The sequence below is a fragment of the Wyeomyia smithii genome, chromosome 1 (assembly GCF_029784165.1).
Source record: "Wyeomyia smithii strain HCP4-BCI-WySm-NY-G18 chromosome 1, ASM2978416v1, whole genome shotgun sequence".
NCBI classification, from domain to species: Eukaryota; Metazoa; Arthropoda; class Insecta; order Diptera; family Culicidae; genus Wyeomyia; species Wyeomyia smithii.
The window spans coordinates 102,043,028-102,065,495 of record NC_073694.1 but is presented as its reverse complement, the minus strand read 5'-3'; the positions used below and the strand labels follow the sequence as shown (position 1 = coordinate 102,065,495).

Genomic DNA, 22,468 nt, shown 5'->3' with positions numbered 1-22,468 from the left:
AAAATACAGTCCACGGCCCGACAGAATCTTCAGGGTACAGCTTTACCCGATGGATCAGCTCACGTGAATCTCCTGTTCCGACTCACGGAACCTTGTACCCGCCCGGATTGGGCTGGGGAACGGTAGAAGTTCCACCTTCAGAATCACAGGAGTCGGTTTCTTCGTCATCCATTTCGGACGAAAGAATCAAATCCGCGAGCTCAAATATAGAGCCGGCACGGTAGAAAAAAAAAACCAAGAAAAAAAACTACTTCACTCAGTTACCCGCTCTCCTCCGCAATAAGTCCAGTCACAGCGGTCCGTTGATGTTGCTTCTGCTGCTTATGTGCAGCCTTTTGTCCAAACAGCAGCTTCTCTGTGCTGCCAACGGATTAGCCGGCACCCGGCCGACGGTGCGATAAATTTGCTTCTTTCGCTTTACTGTAAGCTATTGTTTGCACAACACAGGACGACTCGATAGTCACACGCGCCGTACACACGCTATATAGGTTGAAGCGAACAATGCGTGTCTATTCTTTTTTGTATAGTCGGATAGCTTAACAGCGGAGTAGGCAACAACGATCCTATCTCCACTGAGGTATAACTCCAACTGTAGTTAGAGGTTAACTGATGAATTATAATTGAACACATGGTTTCAAAGTTTGGCTGCCCTATACGTTCCCATTTCATTTGAATATCATCGAACTTAAGCAACCGTTATATATTAAATTGTTAATATAACAACGAAAGTCTATTATCTCAAAGATTACATGACTTATTTGAACATAACTAGTGTCGTACGAACGAGTCATCTCTCAAACATACAAATAACAAACTTCATAATAGTTTGATATGTGGCTCAAAAGTTATGGAAAGAAAAGAAATTCAAAGACTATTGAAAACTATACCTGATTTGATCGATATATATGTGGTATCGTACTATTTTAACGTTCCAAATTCATTGATTCCTTGCGATGTGTTTAAAGTCTGCAAATGCACGACGAATCGGCCATAGGATATGATCAAAGTCAAATAACAAATCGTTTAAAATGATTGGTTTTATCGAAATGACAACATCCTCGACTTTTGGTTACTGTATATCGCCTTAATTCTAAATACATTCATATTGGGTGGTATTCGGTCATATTCAGCAGATTTTCTGGCATCAATCTGACACCGGAAATAGCCATAATGGGAGGTATTTAGCTATTTTGGTTGTTTTCCTCAAACTAAAAGTGGTCGTCTTTAAATTCAAAATGGTGTCCAGGGTCAATTTTTGGTTTCTATGCATCATCTCGATGACGGAGATATCCATATTGAGTATTATTCGGTCATTTTCGACGTTTCCTAGAAGTTGCCATTTAGCAACTCAAAATGGTGTCTGAGGTCAATTGTTAGCACATTGCATCTTTCTGGTTCCAGAGATACTCAGTAGTCTTGAGAAAGACTGATGGGAAATAATAACAGGTAGTCTTTAAAAGACACACTGACAAAACACAAACTTTGAAGCTATGGGCAGTCAAAGAACAGTCCACAAGCAATATAAAACACGTCTGATCTGTAGGACAGTTCAAGACGCACTCGCTAGGTGGATTAATTTTGGGTTTTACCTAATGTTCGGTTGTAAAAGTGTTTAGAAGTGAGAAATGAATCACCGTTAATTCGTTGGAGTTCATGCGAATTTCGTGCTGTGCTGTGCCGAAAAGTGTTTTTAATATTCGATACATTCAACTGCCTTTATTGTTTTCGTATCCTCATGCGCTATTGTTCCCACTCGCTTCACTTCGATTTGCTGTTATTGCTATAAGCAGCTGGTGACATCGCCTTTGTTTATACTGGAAGATGACGAAAGCTTACATACAAATGGATTAAGAACCTTAATTTTATAAAATGCTACTGATGCGAGCGCGCAGGGCACATGAAATGTTTCGGATGGGCTAGATCAAATCTTGAAATCTTATATGGTTTTGCGCGAATTGTATCAAGTCAGTTGAGCTTTTAAAGTCACAAGGATCGCCTTGCAGTGAAATGCAATCACTTCTTCTGTTTCTGAAGCTATTAATGGTTGCCTAAATGCATTTAAAAACGAGCAAGGACAAAATAATGCTTTAATAAGACAAATGTGTGAGAAGCTATTGTCCGCCCCTACTCCACCGCCGTTATCTATACCACGCAGAAGCAAACGCCCCAGAATTGTATCAGCCAGCGACACTCCGAAGTGGGTTACAATTCATACAATATTGATTGTTGGCACGCGGTCTACTGATAATACGCCGAAACAAAATGAAGCTGTGTTTAAGCCAGCAGAAAAAATTTGGATTTACTTGTCGAGAATTGCCCCACAAGTGTCTGGAGATGAAGTTGCTGCTCCAGTCGAGGAATTTGTACCAAATTCCCAGCCGGTGGTAAAAAAAACTTGTCAAGAAGGATGTCGATCTGAAGGCGTTGGCGTTGGTTTCGTTTGAAGTCGGTATAGAACAATCATTGAAGGATCAGTCGCTTCATTTATTTATTTATTTCGTCAAACAAAAGTAGACTACATATGTTTATAACTAACTTACATGCTATATTATGCTATATTGTTATATATGCTATATTTATACTAATTAAAGAAAGAAAAAGAGTTCATACATAATTGAATAATGGTTTCTTCACCTAATTCGGATTATTACAATAATTATTTTCTACCGATTTAAATTGCGCGTTGAATTGAAATATTGTTTTAATTTAGTTTTCGGCTTAGAGAAGTCAATTGCTTCACAGTGTTGGTTATACACTAGCATCATTTGATTATTGGGCCCGAGTTGGCAACGAAGATTCGTCCTGGAAAAAAGATGCACCAACTCCACTCACCGTGCGAAGGCAACGAGACCACCGCCGAGCACCGATGACCTGAATGCGACGCAACACATGTTGCCAACGAGTAGACCGTCATCGGGCATCAGTGACCTAGTCACATCGCACCACATGCTGGCGATAGCATTCTGGGCGTTTATAAACATCGGGCAAACACGAAGTGAACTGTAGGTTTAGGGTAATATAATTTTAAGGAAAAATAAAGTAGCATTCGATATTTGGCTACAGGAGTAAGATGTCGTCTTTTTTTCAAAAGAAAGAAAGATAACTGGCGCCAAACGTGAAGCCTTCGTCGCGAGTGAGGAACTGTATAAGTTAGTGTTGATAAAAATTCTAGTGAAGTGCAGAAAAACCCTGTGCAACCTCTGGTCCAAGGAGCCAGATCAACATCGACGAACGAAGTAGCGAGACACGGAGTGAAACATCTCGATTGGCACAAGGACCCGTAGTAGCAGACCGCAAAAAGGATCATCCGAAGTACCTCCTCCTGCTTCCCCGCGAACGACGAAGGATAACACCCCCGGACAAAAAAAAATCCAGTATTGAACTATGCTGGTAAAATTCATGTGAGTAATTTTTCAATTCTCATTTTTTAATTTGAAGTGAATATTAAAAAAAGTCCAGACTAGCCTGCAAAGTGAAACATATTTTATTTATATAAGTAGAAGAAAAAAGTTATTTCATAATTAATAAAAAGAGTCGATAAGACTTTTACTTCGGTAGAATAATGTCGAATCCAGCTCTGAACCCTGTATAGAAAGAAACCCCTCCATTAACGATGCAGCAGTTCATTGATATTGGACGGCTTCCGGATTTCATCCGTGACCTCCAACCTTTTCATGCGAAACCAACAGAATTATTGGCTTGGTTAACCGATGTGGAAGGTATTTTTGGCATGTACCGAGAAGCGGGTGCAACTAATGCTCAACTCGAGCTAATACAACGTTCGGTTCGTAGGAAGATTAAAGGCGAAGCCACCGATATCTTGAACTCGAACAATGTTTATTATGATTGGGCGGGAATGAAAAGAACTCTACTTCTCTATTATAGAGATAAAAGAGATCTAAAAACTCTTGATTATGAATTAAGTTCGGTGAGAAAGTATTCCAACGAAAGTTTGAGTGGGTATTTTTCAAGGATTAACGAACTATTATCATCTATAGTAGCACAGCTACAAACAGACGAAAGATTTTTCCAACACGCGGAGTCACACATTAATTATTTTCATAACAAAGCGACGGACGCTTTTATTAGAGGTCTAGAAAAACCTCTCTGTCAGCTATTGAAAACATTTAACCCAAAAACGCTGAATCAGGCGTACCAGTTTTGTTTAGAGTACTACAATTTAGATGTCAGATCGGCTCCCTTTCGGAACGAACATGCGACCATAATACCCAAACCGAGAGACTTGGAATTTGATAGAACACCTCCAAGGACACCCCTAAGAAGATACCCTCCCGCTCCGCCACCAATTCCAGCACCAAGACATTTTGAGCAACATAGAATGCCACCGCACCCCGGGCAAAGCTGCCGACCTTTCTTCCAGAATCAACAAGCAATACAACCCCCTCCTAGGCCATTTTACCCGAAACCTCAGCCTAGGCCGGAACCAATGGATATTGATAATAGAATCCGCACACGAAACGTCAACTATGGTAATCGCCCGAACGACATGCAGAGATTTCACCCACAACCAAATCAGGTGCCTTTCAAAAGGCAAGCCCACCCAATTGACACCTTACCCGAAGCTCAAGCAGAACAATTTAATGATAATGAGCATTACAATACTCAAGCGTTCGACCCAAATTCACAGTACGACGAACATCAGCATGGTGAATTTCATAACCTAGGCCTAGTTTACCTTACATCAACTTGAAAACGACAACAGGAACATTTCCATTTTTAATCGACACAGGAGCAAATATAAACCTAATTAACCCGAAATTTGCATGGGCTTATAAAAGCAGCAGACCATACAACTTCAATGCCAACGACATAACCAGTGCCAATGGTACATTCAATGCCACATCTGCCATCGATATAAATTTTTTCTCACCAAAAATCAACCATGTAGGTACATTTTTGTTACATAAATTTAACCCATTCTTCTTTGGAATTGTTGGAACTGAAATTCTAAACGCACTTAACGCAGTTATAGACCTTTCTAGCAATATACTACACCTCTAAAAAGGAAACGAAAAATTACATGTTCCACTCGAATCTTATTGTCCACAGAAGAAAACGTCCAATAATTTAACACGACAAACGCCACACAGCGAAAACCATATGCAACAGACAATTGAAAATGACCGACTCCAAGACAACAATTCAGGCAAAACACAACCTACATTAAGAGCGGCTTATCTTTCAACCAGCGTAAAAAAAAACAGTTACTCGAAGTACTGAACGAACATGCATTCCACACACCCGACTCAAAGTTGACCTGCAGTACCGAAGTAGAGTGTGTCATAAAAACAACCGACAACATACCAGTCCACCAAAAGGTTTATATGTATCCGAGGGCATATGCCGAGGAAGTAAACAATCAAATCAACAAATTGCTTCAAGACGGAATAATACGACCATCACGTTCTGCTTGGACGTCACCTGTCTGGGTAGTGCCGAAAAAATCTGATGCGTCAGTAAAAAAGAAATTTCGAATGGTAGTGGACTACCGTAAACTGAATGAAAAAACTGTGTCAGACCGGTACCCTATGCCAGAAATAAATTATGTAATCGACCAACTGAAGGGTCAAAAATTTTTCACCACCCTCGATTTAGCATCCGGTTTTCATCAGATAAAAATGAGAGAGTGCGATATCGGAAAGACAGCTTTTTCAATTAATAACGGTAAATACGAGTTCACACGTTTGCCGTTTGGCTTAAAAAATGCTCCCGCTACATTTCAGCGTGCCATTGACGACGTATTAAGAGAGTTTATTGGGAAAATTTGTTATGTCTATATTGATGATGTAATCATTTATGGAAAAACTTTGGAAGAAGCCTTAAAAAATATAGCTACAATTCTGAAGGCTTTGAACGATGCAAACTTAAAAATCCAGCTTGATAAATCTTAGTTCTTACACAACGAAATTGAATTTTTAGGTTATATTATTTGTGCTGATGGTATCAAACCTAACCAAAACAAAATCGAAGTAATTAATTCATACCCAGAGCCAAAGAGTCTTAATGAACTTAGAGGATTTTTGGGAGTGATGGGCTATTATCGTCGATTTGTCAAAGATTTTGTAAAAATTGCGAAACCATTAACAAATCTCTTGAGGGGGGAGAGAACCCCTAATTCTAATAAAAAAAATTCATTGAATGATAAAGAAAGGCAATGTTATCAGAGAATGAAAAGCCTGCTTTCGTCATCTGAAGTACTCACACACCCAGACTATAATCAAGCTTTCAATTTGACAACAGACGCTTCCGATTTTGCAATTGGTGCAGTTCTGTCACAAGGAGAATTAGGGAAAGACAAACCTATTCACTTTGCCTCTAGAACACTTTCAAAACCCGAAGAAGGATATTCAGAACCAGAAAAAGAAATGCTTGCCATTTTTTGGGCATTGCAAACGTTTAGAAACTATCTCTATGAATCGAAATTTCAAATTTTAACCGATCATCAGCCACTAACGTTCGCTTTATCCCCAAGAAACACGAACGCCAAGCTAAAGCGCTGGAAGGCATATTTGGAAGAGCACGACTACAAGATCGTGTATAAACCGGGGAAGACTAATGTAGTTGCGGACGCACTCAGCAGAATTGTTTGCTCAATGACGGGAACACAACACTCCACAGACACTAGTGATGACTTCTGTATCGTTTCCACAGAAGCACCGCTTAACGTATTCAAACACCAAGTGATTATTAAAGAAGGACCAGACCAAACAGAACAGAAGACAGAAGAGCCATTTCCAGGCTTTACTAGGATTACAGTACAAATTAACGAAATTAATTATTCTACTTTATTTATTCATTTATTTATTTCGTCAATCATAGTAGACTACATCTTAAAAACTATTGCTAACATCACAAATATAGTTATGTAATTCTAGTGTTCAATATTTTTCTAAGAGCATTTCGTGACATCGTTAAATCAATAACTTCACAATATTTATTGTAAAGACTCATCATACTATTAACTGGCCCGGCCATGGCATATTCTGTTCTATAAGAATATAATACGAAAATTTTTCGCGTTCTTAATGAGCGTGTAGGAGCATAAAAGTTGAGTTTTCCAAGCAGATTTTCCGAACTTATGCGTTGTGAAACTAAATCGTTGACAGGAGTTACCGAAGCAATTTCTCTTCTTTTTTCAAGCGTTTCTATATTAATAAGCATGCAACGCGATTCATAACAAGGGAGAGAAAATGAATTCCAACCTAGTTTTCTTAGTGCATATAACAAAAACTGTTTTTGTACGGATTCGATTCTATTGGAATGGACGTCTTGATAAGGCGACCAAACAACACTACAGTATTCTAAGATAGATCTAACATATGTAACAAAGAGAGTTTTTATAGTGTACGGGTCTACGAAATGATAACTGAACCTTTTTATAAAACTTAGCATACTGTTGGCTCTATTGATGATCGTATTGTAGTGATCAATGAATGTTAACTTAGAATCCATAATTACTCCTAAATCTCTAATTTGATAACACCTTTCTACAACTTGATGTGCAAGAGTGCAACTGGCATGTTCAGGATTTCTTTTCCTTGTGTAGGATATAATATTACATTTTTTTACGTTGAGATCAAGAAGACTTTTTTTACACCAAATGTAGAAAATGTCAACCTCTTGTTGGAATTGTTGGATGTCTGATTTGTGTTTTATTTTCATGTACAGTTTCATGTCATCGGCATATATAAATACTTTGAGACGATTCAACACAAGGGTAACGTCATTAACAAATAAAATGAAGAGCAAAGGGCCTAAATGGGAGCCTTGTGGAACTCCAGATGTCACTTTTACTGGTACAGAAAGGTGTCCCTTAAACCTAACCGTTTGTGTCCTGTTCGTCAAATAAGATTCAATCCATTTAAGTAGGCCTGACTCAAATCCCAGTTTTTTTAATTTGAACATAAGCATGGAAATATCTACTCTGTCAAAAGCTTTACTAAAATCCGTGTATAGAGTTTCCACGAAGTTGCCTCTGTCCATAGACGCAAGAGAGAAATCAACAAATTCAAGTAAGTTGGTAGCCGTAGACCTCCCTTTGTAAAAATCATGTTGGTTACACGTTATGCGATTCTTTACCTGATTAAATATTTTTTGGTTTACGATAGCTTCAAAAAGTTTAGGAATACATGATATCATTGCAATGCCACGATAATTTTTGATGTCAGATCTCTTACCTGACTTGAGAATCGGTATAAGAAAAGATTTTTTCCAGACTGATGGAAACTGTCCGGACGTAAGGGATAAGTTGAAAAGCCAAAACAAGGGTTTTACGAAGGCAGGAGCAAGATTTTTCATGAGTGAGGGTGGAATTCCATCTGGACCTGGACCTTTTGAAGCGTCCAGTTCTTTTAGTGTTGCGAGGATTTCTTGAACAGTTATTTGCTTAATAGATACGTTATTTATTTGTTCATGCAAGTGCGAGGAATATTCAAAGTCCCTGACTTCGTCGCTATTTTTATAAACGGTTTGAAAAAAACTCGCAAACTTGTTGCAGATTTGCTTTGAGTCAGTACTGGCAAAGTCTTCATATTGCATGCGAGATGGGAAGTTATTAGACTTCATTTTATCGTTTGCAAATTTAAAAAACTGTTTTGGGTCTGATTTAATGTTATTTTCCACCCTTGTGTTGTGGTTCTCATACGCAATAGATATTTTAGTATTCAGTTCATCACAAATGTTCAAATATTTGTCCAAATTTCTTTGGTCTTTAAGTTTTTTGTGAGTTTTATGAGCTTTTTGTTTCCTATTCTTTAAATTTTTGATTTCTCTGGTGAACCAAATGGGATCTTTTGAGCTAACCGTTTTCTTTTTTGATTTTGGTACAGTTGAGTCTAAAACACTATACAGTGATGATAAAAAATTATCAACCGCTTTGTTCATATCTATTTCATTTTTTAGAAGTGATTGCCAGTCGATGTCAGTTAATTTACGATTGATTAGTTCAAAGTTTGCTTTAGTGAAGTCATATTTATATTCAGGCTCATGATCAGAGGGTCGTGATCTCTCGGTATCAATCATTAGCGAGTACTCAATTGCAGTATGAAATTTTTCATTTTTCCATAGGGGATATTCTGCTTTGTCAACACTAAAATCTTCCGTGCAATTGGTGAATAAAAAGTCTAAAAAACAGTTTTGCTCATTCCGGATTGAGTTTACCTGATTTAATCCAAGTTGACTAAAACCGTCAAAAATAAATTGCAGAGTTTCGTTTTCTCCTACTACAGGAAGTAAAAGCGATTCATTATCATCGTTTACAATAAAATCAGCATCATTTTGATTGAAATCTCCATATATATGAATTTTTGAGTTAGTGTGGGACTCATCATTTACTAATTCTACCGTCCTTGAAAATTTTTCATATGATTGCTTTTTGGCAAAGTGGGGTGGAAAGTAAACAGATACGAAAATATGGATTTCACCCTTCAACAGAACTTTAACCCAGACATCTTCAAATTCGGCATGTTTCTAGGTTATGATTTGCTCAGAATCATGCTGAACCCCAACAGCTACAAGCACTCCTCCACCTGATTTCTTATCAGATAGTGATAAATCACGATCGCTCCTGAACACATTAAAGGAACTGTTGAAAACTTCTTCACTTTTAATATTTTTGTTCCAGTTCGTTTCCGTTGCTAAGATGATTGAGTATGAACATCCACTTATTCTGTTATTAAGGTGATTAATTTTGTATGCACTGCGCATCCTGTTGAAATTCTGAGCATAAATCAAAACTTCATTGACTACTGGCGTTGTTTTTTCTTTCTCTGAGCGTCACTGATTTTGAGAACACGAATGCTTACAATAACATCCATCACACGGGAAACTTGCTGATCTAAAATTATTGTTATTGTTATAGTTGTGGCTGCTAGCCAAATGGTAAGGACACGATACAGCTGAAGAGGTCGCGGGAGTCGTTAAGTTGAGCGGGCTCGTTGAAACGGTAGGCATGAAAGATGATTGTGACTCATTATTCGCTGGGTACGGATTAAGTATTTCACCTCGTTGAAAAGAGATATGTTGGAGATTAGGTGGGGGTCGAGAAAATTTATCCTTCGCTGCAGCAAGAAGCACACGGTCTGGTGGTAGTTGGTTGTAGTAGCTGTTGTTAAGATTCCTGTTGAGATTGAGGTAACGATTCGGGATTTGATTGTTGTTATTATTGATGCTGTTATTGTTGTTGTTGGAGTTGTTAATGTTGCGGTTGTTGTAGATGTTATGATTGCGATTGAAGTTATTATTGTTGCGGTTCTGGTGGTTGTTGTTGCTGCGGTTGTTGTAGATGTTATTGTTGTGATTGTAGTTGTTATTGTTGCGGTTCTGGTGGTTGTTATTGCTGCGGTGGTTGTAGACGTTATTGTTGCGATTGTAATTGTCATTGTTGTTCAGGTGGTTGTTATTGTTGCGGTTGTTGTAATTGTTACCATTGCGGTTGTTGTTGTTAGTATTGTTGTTGTAAGCCTGTTGTCGTCGATTCCTCCTTCTTCTGGCTGCATCTGCATTCTTCAACTGTACCAAACGACGCCTTTTACGTTCATCATAATCTGTCCAATCCGCTTTCCAAACTTTTTTTGAACCTAGAAACCGCCAACCTGAATTATTGGCATTATCCAAATTAAGTTCTGTTGCCAAACTTGGAAGTGAAACAGGTGAAGCTATTGGGGGAGCGGCAACACTCGCTGACTTAGATCTTAGTTCTTCGATGCAGGATTACAGAGTTTTAAGTTCATCTACAATGTTTATCTCTAACGGATTGGTTTGTATTGAACAGCTGGTTGCTGTTTCTACAAACAGCTGTCCTAACTGAGAAAGTTCGTTATTTATGCTGGTCAGCGATTCCGTTAATTCGTTCCGAAGTTCGTTCTTGAATTCCGAAAAAGCAATGTTAACGAGCTGCGTCAGGTGATTTTTAAGTGTAGGCATAACACCAGCCACACTGTTGGCTTTGATGTTTGATGTTAGCGCTTGGTTTATTTGTATAAGTGACTTGTCGATACCCTCTAGAGTTTCTGGAATTGTGCTTGGTTGTTCGAGTTGGGTCGATGAATCACCTCTGTATTATCATCAATCAATTTCGTCAGCTTGTTCTGCTGTTTGGTCAACGTGTTCAATTCAAACGATGCCGTTACTAAAAGTTGACAGGAATCGCAGCACGGTAGCAGAAATGCAGTTGGATCTACGGCTGGTTTATCTTGTTTGTCTTGTTTGTCTTTTTTAACGATACGCAGAGAACTTCTGCTTTTAGCAACTACTTCGGCTGGGGCACGATACTCCCACACAGGAGGCATGGAATTTTCGATTACACCCTCCAACACACGACCAGAACACTTCGGCACGGAGTCTTTCGCGCAGACTTCGCAAATTTGATTCATTTTTACCGACACAAAAACACAACAAGCAAAATGAAAACTAAGCGAAAAACAATAATTTGATTTAAATTCGCGCGTGGATAGGAGCTAACAACAAACACGTCCAACTTGGTTGACGACTGACTGAAAAATGGCCCTGAAAACTCATTTCGATCCCACCAAGGTTAACGGATTGTTAACGTCTGAAAAAATAATGGGGAAAATCCAAGAAGTATTCAAAGATAAATTTGGAAGCAGTAAGACGTTAAAAATTCGTTTCACCCAAAAGCTTTTACAGGACGTCAAAGAGGAAAATCTGCAATGGGACGTGATAAAAAACGAACATCTAAGAGCCCACAGAGGTGCAGATATTTTCCTAGAATTCAGCCAAAGATCAAAGAATTCATCGCAACCTGTCGCATTTTCCACGAATGCAAATATGATAGGAACCCTATCCATTTCCCTCTCCAAAAGACTCCTATTCCAACTGGACCATTCCAAATCGCCCATATAGATATTCTTTTCTTAGAGAACCTGCGTTTTCTTACAAGTATTGATAAATTTTCAAAATTTGCTCAGATCAAATTAATTGAATCTCGAGCTGCTATAGACCTAACCCCAGCAATAAAAGATATCCTTCTAAAATATCAACCACCAGAAGTCTTAGTTATGGAGAACGAAAAATCGTTCATGACGGGAGAACTTGTGCATTTTTACAATACTTATGAGATCTAACCGTACGTTACAGCTACTGGTCGCAGTGAGATGAATGGAATCGTTGAAAGGTTGCATTCTACACTGTTAGAAATATATCGGATTCAAAAAGCAGAAAATCCTGAGAAGTCCGTGATCGATCTCGTAAATATTTCTATCCATAAATATAATTCCACTATTCATTCATGCACCAGGTTTACACCATACGAAATAATCCTACCATCGAACAGATCACAGACGATTGTTGAGACCGTTTTTAAAAATCTCACCATTAAACAGAAAAAGGACTTATCGTTACATAATAAAAATAAGACGGACGTTGCAATTGACGACAACATAGACGCCTTTGAAAAAACAAGACGAAGAGTCAAACACTGCAACAGTTTTAAACAAATTAAAATTGCGAAAGTCAACAAAAGTACTGTTACCACACCTGACGGAAGACGTATCCATAAAAACGATATAAAAATTAGAAAAGCCTAACTTTCTGTCTACCTTACAGACTATTACTTTTATTCATCACCCAAACATCGGAAACTAGACAAGACGCAAAAATCGAACTACGGGATTTGCGACATCAGCCAATTCTGGTATTTCACCATGGAGAAGGACGACTCAGACTGGACTACAAATATTACATCCACCATTTCAATCTCACCATTATCAGAACGCAAATCAATAGCCTCCGAGATCAGTTTGAAAACTTTAGTCCAAATCAGTTCACAGATTTGATAATAGAAAAATTTAATGAAGTAAAATTTGCCTTAAAGTGTATAGACCCAGTTAGGAGATATAAACGTTGGGACAGTTTAGGAACTTTTTGGAAATATTTAGCAAGTAGCCCAGACGCCAATGATTTGCAAATTATAAATTCATCTATGAATAATCTTATCATCAATAATAACAAACAAATAAAAATTAATTTACAATTCAAAGAGGCTATGTTTCAAACAAAAAAGGCAATTCAATTGTTCAATGAAGGATCTATCGAAATTTATTGTACAAAAATTTTATTCCACCTTAACAACTTGTCTGAAAAACTCAACCAAATAATTGATACTATAATGTTAGCCAAATTAGGATTAGTTAACGAAAAAATTTTAAGTCCAAGAGAAATAGATATATTAATAACAGACTTAGCTAGAGAAAATATAACAGTTCACACTGCAGTAGAAGCCACCAACTTCGCGACGACAGTCGTAGCATCAAATAATATGGAGATCGCACTTATCATCAAAATGCCAATGCTAGATCCCAGAACTTTCAGCAAAGTACGCTTGTTCCCAATCATACACGAAGATAAACAGATACATACACTTCATCCATTTTACTTAACACATGATGATGAAACTTATCAAATTAATTCAATCGAACCAACTATATTTTCCGTACACGAAATTCAACCGGATAATTCAACATGTATACCCAAGTTGTTGAGGGGAGAGCCTGCGACTTGCAATTATACTTCGAACCCTGTCGAAGAGGAAATCGTTTTTCTCGACGAAACACACATACTAGTAAACACTATGAGAAATTTTACACTATCATCAACCTGTGGAATTCCAAACAGAACTCTTTCAGGGTCATTTCTCATTTCTTTTAATAACTGCCGTTTAACGACGTTTTATATATTTCGAAGACTCGAACATTGTCAGGTAATCCAATCCAACTTCATTTAGACGGAGTTCATATCAAAAAGCAACGAGAGATACTTAATCTCAGTATGGAACACCTTCATAATCTTCAATTGGAGAATCGGAAGGAGTTGGAATTGCTCCGGTTAAATAGTACCAGTTTGCAGTTCCCTCATTGGAGTATCTTTAGAGGAACGGCAATCACGCCATTTATAATCGGTTTCGTATTTTTCTTGAGTTATCTCGTCCACAGAAACAAAACTCTTCGAATCAACTTCAGTGATTCAACTCAAGGCCACAATCCAACAATAGAGTCCGGAATGACGCAGCAGCTAGCCGACCTTCAACCCAGGTTCAGAACATTGACAACCCAAGACGTGATTCGGATGGAACCGAATCTTTAGGGGGGACGAGTTAGCAACGAAGATTCATCCTGGAAAAAAGATGCACCAACACCACTCACCGTGCGAGGGCAACGAGACCACCGCCGAGCACCGATGACCTGAATGCGACGCAACACATGTTGCCAACGAGTAGACCGTCATCGGGCATCAGTGACCTAGTCACATCGCACCACATGCTGGCGATAGCATTCTGGGCGTTTATAAACATCGGGCGAACACGAAGTGAACTGTAGGTTTAGGGTAATATAATTTTAAGGGAAAATAAAGTAGCATGCGATATTTGGCTATAGGAGTAAGAGGACGTCTTTCATTCAAAAGAAAAAAAGATAACTCTCGTATTCAGCATAATTGTTTCGTTGATGATTTAAAAAAAAACAAAGTCCGAGTTCGTAAATTTCTAGAAGGCACATAAAAATTGAGTGTTGATAATATTTCGGGTGAATCGACACGCTGAGATACGATATCGTTAACAAATGACATCATTGCGAATTCACGACGGGCTTTTAATGATTGGATGTCGATAAGTCTGCAGCGTTCGTTATATGATGGTAGGGGAAATGATGTCCATCGTAGATTACGAAGTGCATATAACAGGGAATGTTTTTGCACTGATTCTATTCTATCTACATGTGTTGCAGAAAACGGAGACCATACAATGTTTTTATTGTGTATGGATCTTGGAAGCTATAGCAGACACGTTTTATAAAACTGAGCATGTTACTAGCCTTATTGATAATTGTATTGTAATGATCAGTGAATGTTAATTTTGAGTCGAGTATGACTCCCAAGTCCCTAACTCGTTCACATTTCTCTACTACCTGTTCTCCTAAGGAAATAATAATGCTTGGTATGTTTCTTTTTCTGCCAAAAGCCATAGAACTACATTTTTGTTACGTTTAGCTGAAGGCTTTTTTTACACCAAATATAAAAATATTTTATCTCGTTACGGAAAATGTTTACATCATCATCGTTTTTAATTTCAATGAACAGTTTTATGTCGTCGGCATGAATAAGAATTTTTACATGTTTTAGAATGAGGGAAATGTCGTTTACAAACAATATAAAAAGTAGAGGGTCTAAGTGAGAGCCTTGAGAAACTCCTGAGGTTACCTGAATAGGTTTCGAAAGTCTACCTTTAAATTTGACTGTTTGTTGACGATCTGTCAGATACGATTCAATCCATTTGAGTAATTGTGAATGAATTCCAGTTTTTCGTAACTTGAAGAGAAGCAGGGGTATATCAATGCGATCGAAAGCTTTACTGAAGTCAGTATATAAGGTTTCAACATAATTTCCTTTATCCATTGCGTTCAAAGAGAAGTTAATAAACTCGAGTAAGTTAGTTGTGGTTGGACGCCCTTTGAAAAAACCGTGTTGCGTTGGAGTAATTCTATTTTTTATTTGATGGAATAACTTTTTGTTTATTATTGCTTCAAAAAGCTTAGGTATACAGGAAAGAATGGCTATGCCTCGATAGTTGCTAATGTCAGATTTTTTACCAGATTTAAACACAGGCACTAGATATGAGTTTTTCCAGAATTTCGGGAAGCAACCGGATTCCAGCGACATATTGAAAATCAAGAACAGTGGGGAAGTTAGCTCTTTGGCTAAATGTTTCATAAGTGCTGGCGGAATTTTGCCTGGTCCCGGACCTTAAGACGCATCCAAAGCTTTTAAAGTATCCTCAATTTCGCGTGCGCTAACATGTTGAATATTGAAATAGTTGGGAAACTCAGGAAAGTTGGTGAAGAATGTATAGTCACGAACCGATTCTGAGAAAGTTGTATAATTTTGTTGAAAAAAATCAGCTAATAGATCGTAGATGTCTGCCGGGTTCTCTTCAACTTTATCATGCAGTTGCATTTTCGAAGGAAAATTTTCAGATTTTAACTTTGATTTAACATATTTGAAAAAATTTTGTGGGCAAGATTTGATTTCAGTTTAAGTGTGAACTCTTCAATCACTTTACTAATGGCATCGTTTAATTCGCCGCAAGTGTTAAGATAAGTTGTTAATGCATCACGATTATTATAAGTTTTGTATTTTTTATGTGCTTTTTGTTTGCGATTTTTTAAGTTTTTAATTTGTCTATTGTACCAGATTGATATTTAGAATTGCCATGACGTCTTATTCTTTTCAATGGTATATCGCTAATAAATAAATCAGATAATATCTAATAAAAAATTTCTACAGCCGAATCGACGTTTCCACCTTCACACAATACATCTTGCCAGTTGATACTATTTAGTTTATGTTTTAATTCATCATAGTTTGCTGACTGAAAGTCAAAAACCTCTTCGAATTCATATTCATCAGGTCTTTTAATCACATGCACAAATAAAGAAAACTCTATTGCTGAATGATAAACTTCGTTTTTCCATAATGGTTGTAATGAATTCGTCACACAGAAGTCTTCACTAATGTTGGACATTAACAGATCTATATTTTGTCCATTTTTCACATGATTTATTTGATTTAGACCAAGACTAGTGGTTTTATCAAAGAGCAGTTGCAGCGTTTCGTTTTCGCCAATAATTGGAAGTAAGATACTGTGGTTATCGACGTCCGGAATTAAATCAATGTTGCGTTGATTGAAATCACCGTATATGTGGAGTTTTACTTCAGGTAGCAGCTTGGATGCAATATTTTCAACAACATGAAAAAAGTTTTCAAAAATTTCTTTACGCGCATTATTTGGAGGGAAATAGACAGAGACAAATACGTGTGTCTCTCCTGCTAGTTCTGCTTTCACCCAAACATGTTCGAACTCTTTAAACTGAATGGTGTCGATAACCACTGAAATAAAGTCTACTGGCACCGCAATTAAAACACCACCACCAGATTTCATTACAGATTGTCGTGACGCTTTTCGGCCATTATGCATCAGCTGAAACGAAACACGTCTTATCGCGGTAACTTTAGTCAACAGAATGTCGAACGATGGTCTTCGGTGGATTATCGGGCGTCTCTAGCTCCGTCGTTTATCTCTTTCCACCGAAATTCTCTCTCGATCATGACACGATCTGTACGCATTCCTGCACTCTCCCGAACCTATCGCTTTTTAACCAATGCGTAACCACTCTTTCTCTCCGTCAATCTAACCCGAGTTGCTTGCGTCAGCTCAACACTTTTCCGAACGTCACCGAAGCTTCTCCTTCTTCCTGTAAACTCGTCAGCCTGTTTCCGCCAGAATTAGCGTTCACTGTTAGCGTTTCAATATTGACGGTTCTCAAATAGTGCGTTTACTAGACAGCGTACTAACATTGCATACACTGAGAAATATCCTCTCATTCTTGTGGATTGATTTCAATATAATAATACCAAATCTACTACAATATCCCCCTTCTCTACTCTTTCTTTCCATGTTTCTTTATTTGTTATCCAACCTTCATCTTTTTTTTTTGTTTTTTTTTTTTGTTTTTATTATTTTTTTTTGTGTACTTAGAAAAATTTTAATAACATACTAGACAACTTTCACTCGTAAACAATATAAACGAAATTGTCATTATAACGAGACGGTTTTCTGATTCCCTCACGTCGACGAAGAGTTGGTTTTATATTGCTTCGTGAATCATCTTCTTCATTTGTTACTGCTACTGAATTCTCCTCCGGTACACAACGGACAATCCGTGAAGTGCCTGGAGGATCGTCGAGGGTTACATTTGGGTGTATTTCTTCTACTGCTGGGTCTGTATGAGTTTCCATTGGGAAAGGTATCAGTTTCACGTCTTGTACGTTCCTAGCGTATTGCACTCCATTACTACTCATAATTACTACCTTGGCCCCATGCCGCGCAACGACGGTGTAACGCTCACGAGAAAATGTCGGGTCAGTCTTACACCTCTTTACTTGGCTCAGTAGCACAACGTCACCTACCCTAATATTACTGGTTTTCGCACCCCTTGTCTCGTCAGCATAATACTTGCTGTTGAGTTTTGCTTCAGCATCTCGTTCTCGAACATTTATTCTGTCCAAATCATTAGTGTTGAAGTCAGTCCAAAGGCTTGGGAATGTGCCCCGGAATTTCCAGCCCACCATGAGTTCGAATGGGGTGGTATTGAGCCTTGTGTGGGGAACCAATGTGTTGTGGTTGTGCACAAATCGCTCTAAACTAGAACGCCAGTTACTGGCCTCTACGTTGGCTGCACTTACAGCCTTGATTATAGATTGGTTCTGACGTTCCACTAAGCCGTTTGATTGCGGGCTTAACGGTATAGCTTTTCGCACTTTAACTCCTTTGTTTTCCCAGAAAGAGCAGAAGTTATGGCTGCCGAACGGTGGACCATTATCGCTCTGCAGGATACGTGGGCATCCCCAGCGCTTGAAAACGTCACAAAGAGCAGCGTTGGTCGCTTCTGCATTTGTACGTTTCATTTCAATAACTGTCAGGTAACGGGAGTAGGTATCCACTATGGTCAAAAATTCACCTGACCCGAAGCCCGGAATTGAGAGAAAATCGATTTGTATAATCTCCCAAGGGCCTTCAGGCAATTCACGGGATGAAAGGGGCAAAGGAGGATTTTTTCTTGACAGCATACGGCAAGTTTCACAGTCCTTAACGAATTTCTCCGTATCAGAAGCCATACGAGGCCACCAGAAGAACTCCCGCATGATTCTCTTCATGGCAACCTCGCTTTTCGGCCATTATGCATCAGCTGAAACGAAACACGTCTTATCGCGGTAACTTTAGTCAACAGAATGTCGAACGATGGTCTTCGGTGGATTATCGGGCGTCTCTAGCTCCGTCGTTTATCTCTTTCCACCGAAATTCTCTCTCGATCATGACACGATCTGTACGCATTCCTGCACTCTCCCGAACCTATCGCTTTTTAACCAATGCGTAACCACTCTTTCTCTCCGTCAATCTAACCCGAGTTGCTTGCGTCAGCTCAACACTTTTCCGAACGTCACCGAAGCTTCTCCTTCTTCCTGTAAACTCGTCAGCCTGTTTCCGCCAGAATTAGCGTTCACTGTTAGCGTTTCAATATTGACGGTTCTCAAATAGTGCGTTTACTAGACAGCGTACTAACATTGCATACACTGAGAAATATCCTCTCATTCTTGTGGATTGATTTCAATATAATAATACCAAATCTACTACACAGATAATTGATAGTTACGGTCATTTCTATAGACATTTTATCGGCAACCGAAGACTTCTTCGCTCCGAACACCCTCATCCCAGCTGGTTTCGGTTGCTAAGGTAACATAAAATGAACAGGATAGTACATTTTTTTGAATTTCGTTAATTTTGTGAGCGCCTCGCATGCGGTTAAAATTTTGACAATATACAGAGATCTCGGTAGTGGTGGGGTGTTCGAGTAGGGTGGGGCTTATTTTCAAAAATGATCGCGGGACCTGTTTTCCCAGGCAAAAAGACCTCCTTCGGGTTCAATAAGCAACATATAAAAAATTGGTTGATTTTCATTATGGTCTAGAGGTGGCGCAGTGGACCTAAAGGTCAAATTTTAAACGAAAGCAATTTTAGAACAAAACATATGCCTATATAGGTAAACAGGTGATTTCGTGACCCTATGGGCGTAAATTTCGTCCGTTTTGCGTTAAATTCAACCATTTTTGAGATATTCGCAATTTCAGTGTACACTCTTGCAATCTCTGGGTAGGGGTAAACAGGGAAGACCGCCCTGCGGGGTAAGACCGCCCACTGTAGTTTTACTACCAAGTTATAAAATAATTGAAAAATTTCTTTAACGTGTCTATCACAGTATAATTACATAACATTTTGCACGTTTTTCTGTTTTGATAGTGCGCGAACGGTCGCAGAAATAATCAAAAACAACCTTTCAGCTGGCAACCAGTCAATGCGCTATTGTTTTGCGGCAACGGGACTTAAGGTTTTTCAGTCTAAAAATCTATTGTTTTGTTCGTGAATATACGTTTAATCGCTTGCCTGAATTTATCTTCTTTCGGGAATATCGAAGGCCGTGAGTAATCTTGTAATTTTGACTACTTTTTCGGTCAAATATGAAAATGTTCCACTGGGGGTAAAGTCGCCCACTATACAAGGGGTAAAACCGCCACGTATCCAACTGCTTGTTGTTTTAATTCAAGACCCAAATGCCTCGACACTACAGAGGGAATATTTGCAGGATCAGTAAAGCAACATCAAGCCACATAAGACATCGATGTTAATCGACCATTTTCGATTTGGTTGAAGCTTTTCTAGTAATATATTTTAACAAGACTTATTTTTGAAAAAAGTAAACCTGTGTGAAAATGGTGTTAATGAACCAAAATAATTTTAGAGCCATGACGGTTTGTTTGATTGGTATGACGTCTTCGGCAGAATTGAAAATAGTAGTTTTTTACTTCCGAAAAAAATACACACTCTTAAAAAAATTAAAGAAAAGATATAAAAGTAGAATTAAAAATATATTTTTTTTCAAATTTATTTGAAAAAACATCTTTTTGCCTGTAAAATCTACAAAAGGTAAGCTAAAATTTTATGGTTGTTGGATCATGGAGTAAAAGAAATATTAATAGCTAAATTATTGTGAAAAATTTTTTTTTTTTGACGGTTTGTTTGGTGTATAGAGTCGTTGATAATTTTGTTCTTGAAAAAAAAACACAGAAAATTGAAAATATAAATAAACGAAATAATAATTATTACTATTTTTCTATACAAAATAAAAGTAAAAAATAAGTTGAAACTTAGAAATTTTTTTTTTTCAGATTTTTCACAGTGTATATTTTATTTAAAAAGAAAAAAAATACCATCTACAACTTTGTCAGAGACACTATACCGATGAAATCAACCGTTTTTGCCCTAAAAATATTGTTTATCCTCAAAAAATGGTGGGCGATCTTACCCCGCTGGTGGGCGGGCTTACCCCGCATGAAAAAGATCTGCACATTTTCAATGAATTTTTGAAAATAAAAAAAAGCTGGAAAATAAACAAAAATATTTCAGTTCTTATTTTTTAAATGCGGGTATTGAATAGAAGAACCTCTTAGCGAAGAAAAAATGAAATTGCAGCCGCAACTTTTTTTTCTATAAACAGAATTGCTTAAGGGGGCGGTCTTACCCTGCTTACCCCTATGTGATTATAAGGAGATGCACTATGTGCCTATATAAGTTAACACGTCATGTTCTCGAATATATTCTTGTAATAGACATCATTGTTCCTCCGAAAAGAGTGCAGAAGAGAAAGAAAAAGAATAGGAAAAGCGAAAATATGAACAAGCTTGAAATTTACTAGTTTCTTCAGATTAAATACAAGCAATACGCGCATTTGACTTTTCTTAGTTTTCCTTTTTCCATTCTCTTTCTTTCTCTTTTGCACTCTTTTCAGAGGAACAATGATGTCTATTGCGAGAATATATTCGAGAACATGACGTGTTAACTTATATAGGCACATTGTGCATTTCCTTATAATCACATACCCCGAGATTGTAAGAGTGTACACTGAAATTGCGAATATCTCAAAAACGGTTGAATTTAACGCAAAACGGACGAAATTTACGCCCATAGGGTCACAAAATCACCTGTTTACCTATATAGGTTTATGTTTTGTTCTAAAATTGCTTTCGTTTAAAATTTGACCTTTAGGCCCTCTGCGCCACCTCTAGACCTTAATGAAAATCAACCAATTTTTTATATGTTGCTTATTGAACCCCAAGGAGGTCTTTTTGCCTGGGAAAACAGGTCCCGCGAACATTTTTGAAAATAAGCCCCACCATAGTGTTCGAGTGTAGAAGCTAAAGAATTAGAGTCATTATTAACAGAAGTGTTTACCAGAGCGGAGCAGGTCGCGTCATTTCCTACATCACTAGGTTGAACAAAATTATCGCCAGCAACGGTCCTCTGATGAGTGAGTCAATTGCGTTGAAGACACGAGTGCCTAGAGGAGCACGCAATGCATTGTGAAGTAGGAAGGTATCCATGTTCGCTGATCATCTGGGATTGAGAAGGTGGAAACGCGTCGCTCGCCGGGTATGGGTTTAGAGTTTCGCCTCTTTGAAATTGAATCGTTGGAATGAAGTTAGCTTGAGGTCTGGAGAATCGGTCTTTCGCTGCTGCAAGAAGCACCCTGTCAGGTGGTAACAGTTGATTAGCATGGAAACGATTAGAGTTGGTTTGTTGTTGATCATTGTAGGAGTTGGTGACGTTATTCTGTTGTCTGTTGGGGCTATTGTTATTATTCAAAAAACTGTTGTTGACGTAACGGTTGGGGTTGGTATATCTACGGTTACTATTGATGTTAAAGTTGTTATTCAGTCCTCTATGATAGTTGTTGTTGTTGCAGTTGTTGTTGTTATTGTTGCTATAGACGTGATTTCTGTTCGGTAAATTGCTGCTCCTAGATGCTTGATTTCGATGTCGTGA

At 38.1% G+C, this 22,468-nt stretch overlaps 1 pseudogene; it reads left to right on the top strand.

Annotated features, from left to right (window-relative positions):
* The first annotated feature begins 11,520 nt into the window (after positions 1 to 11,520).
* Positions 11,521 to 14,121, top strand: LOC129717020 (uncharacterized; annotated as a pseudogene).
* The last annotated feature ends 8,347 nt before the right edge of the window (positions 14,122 to 22,468 follow it).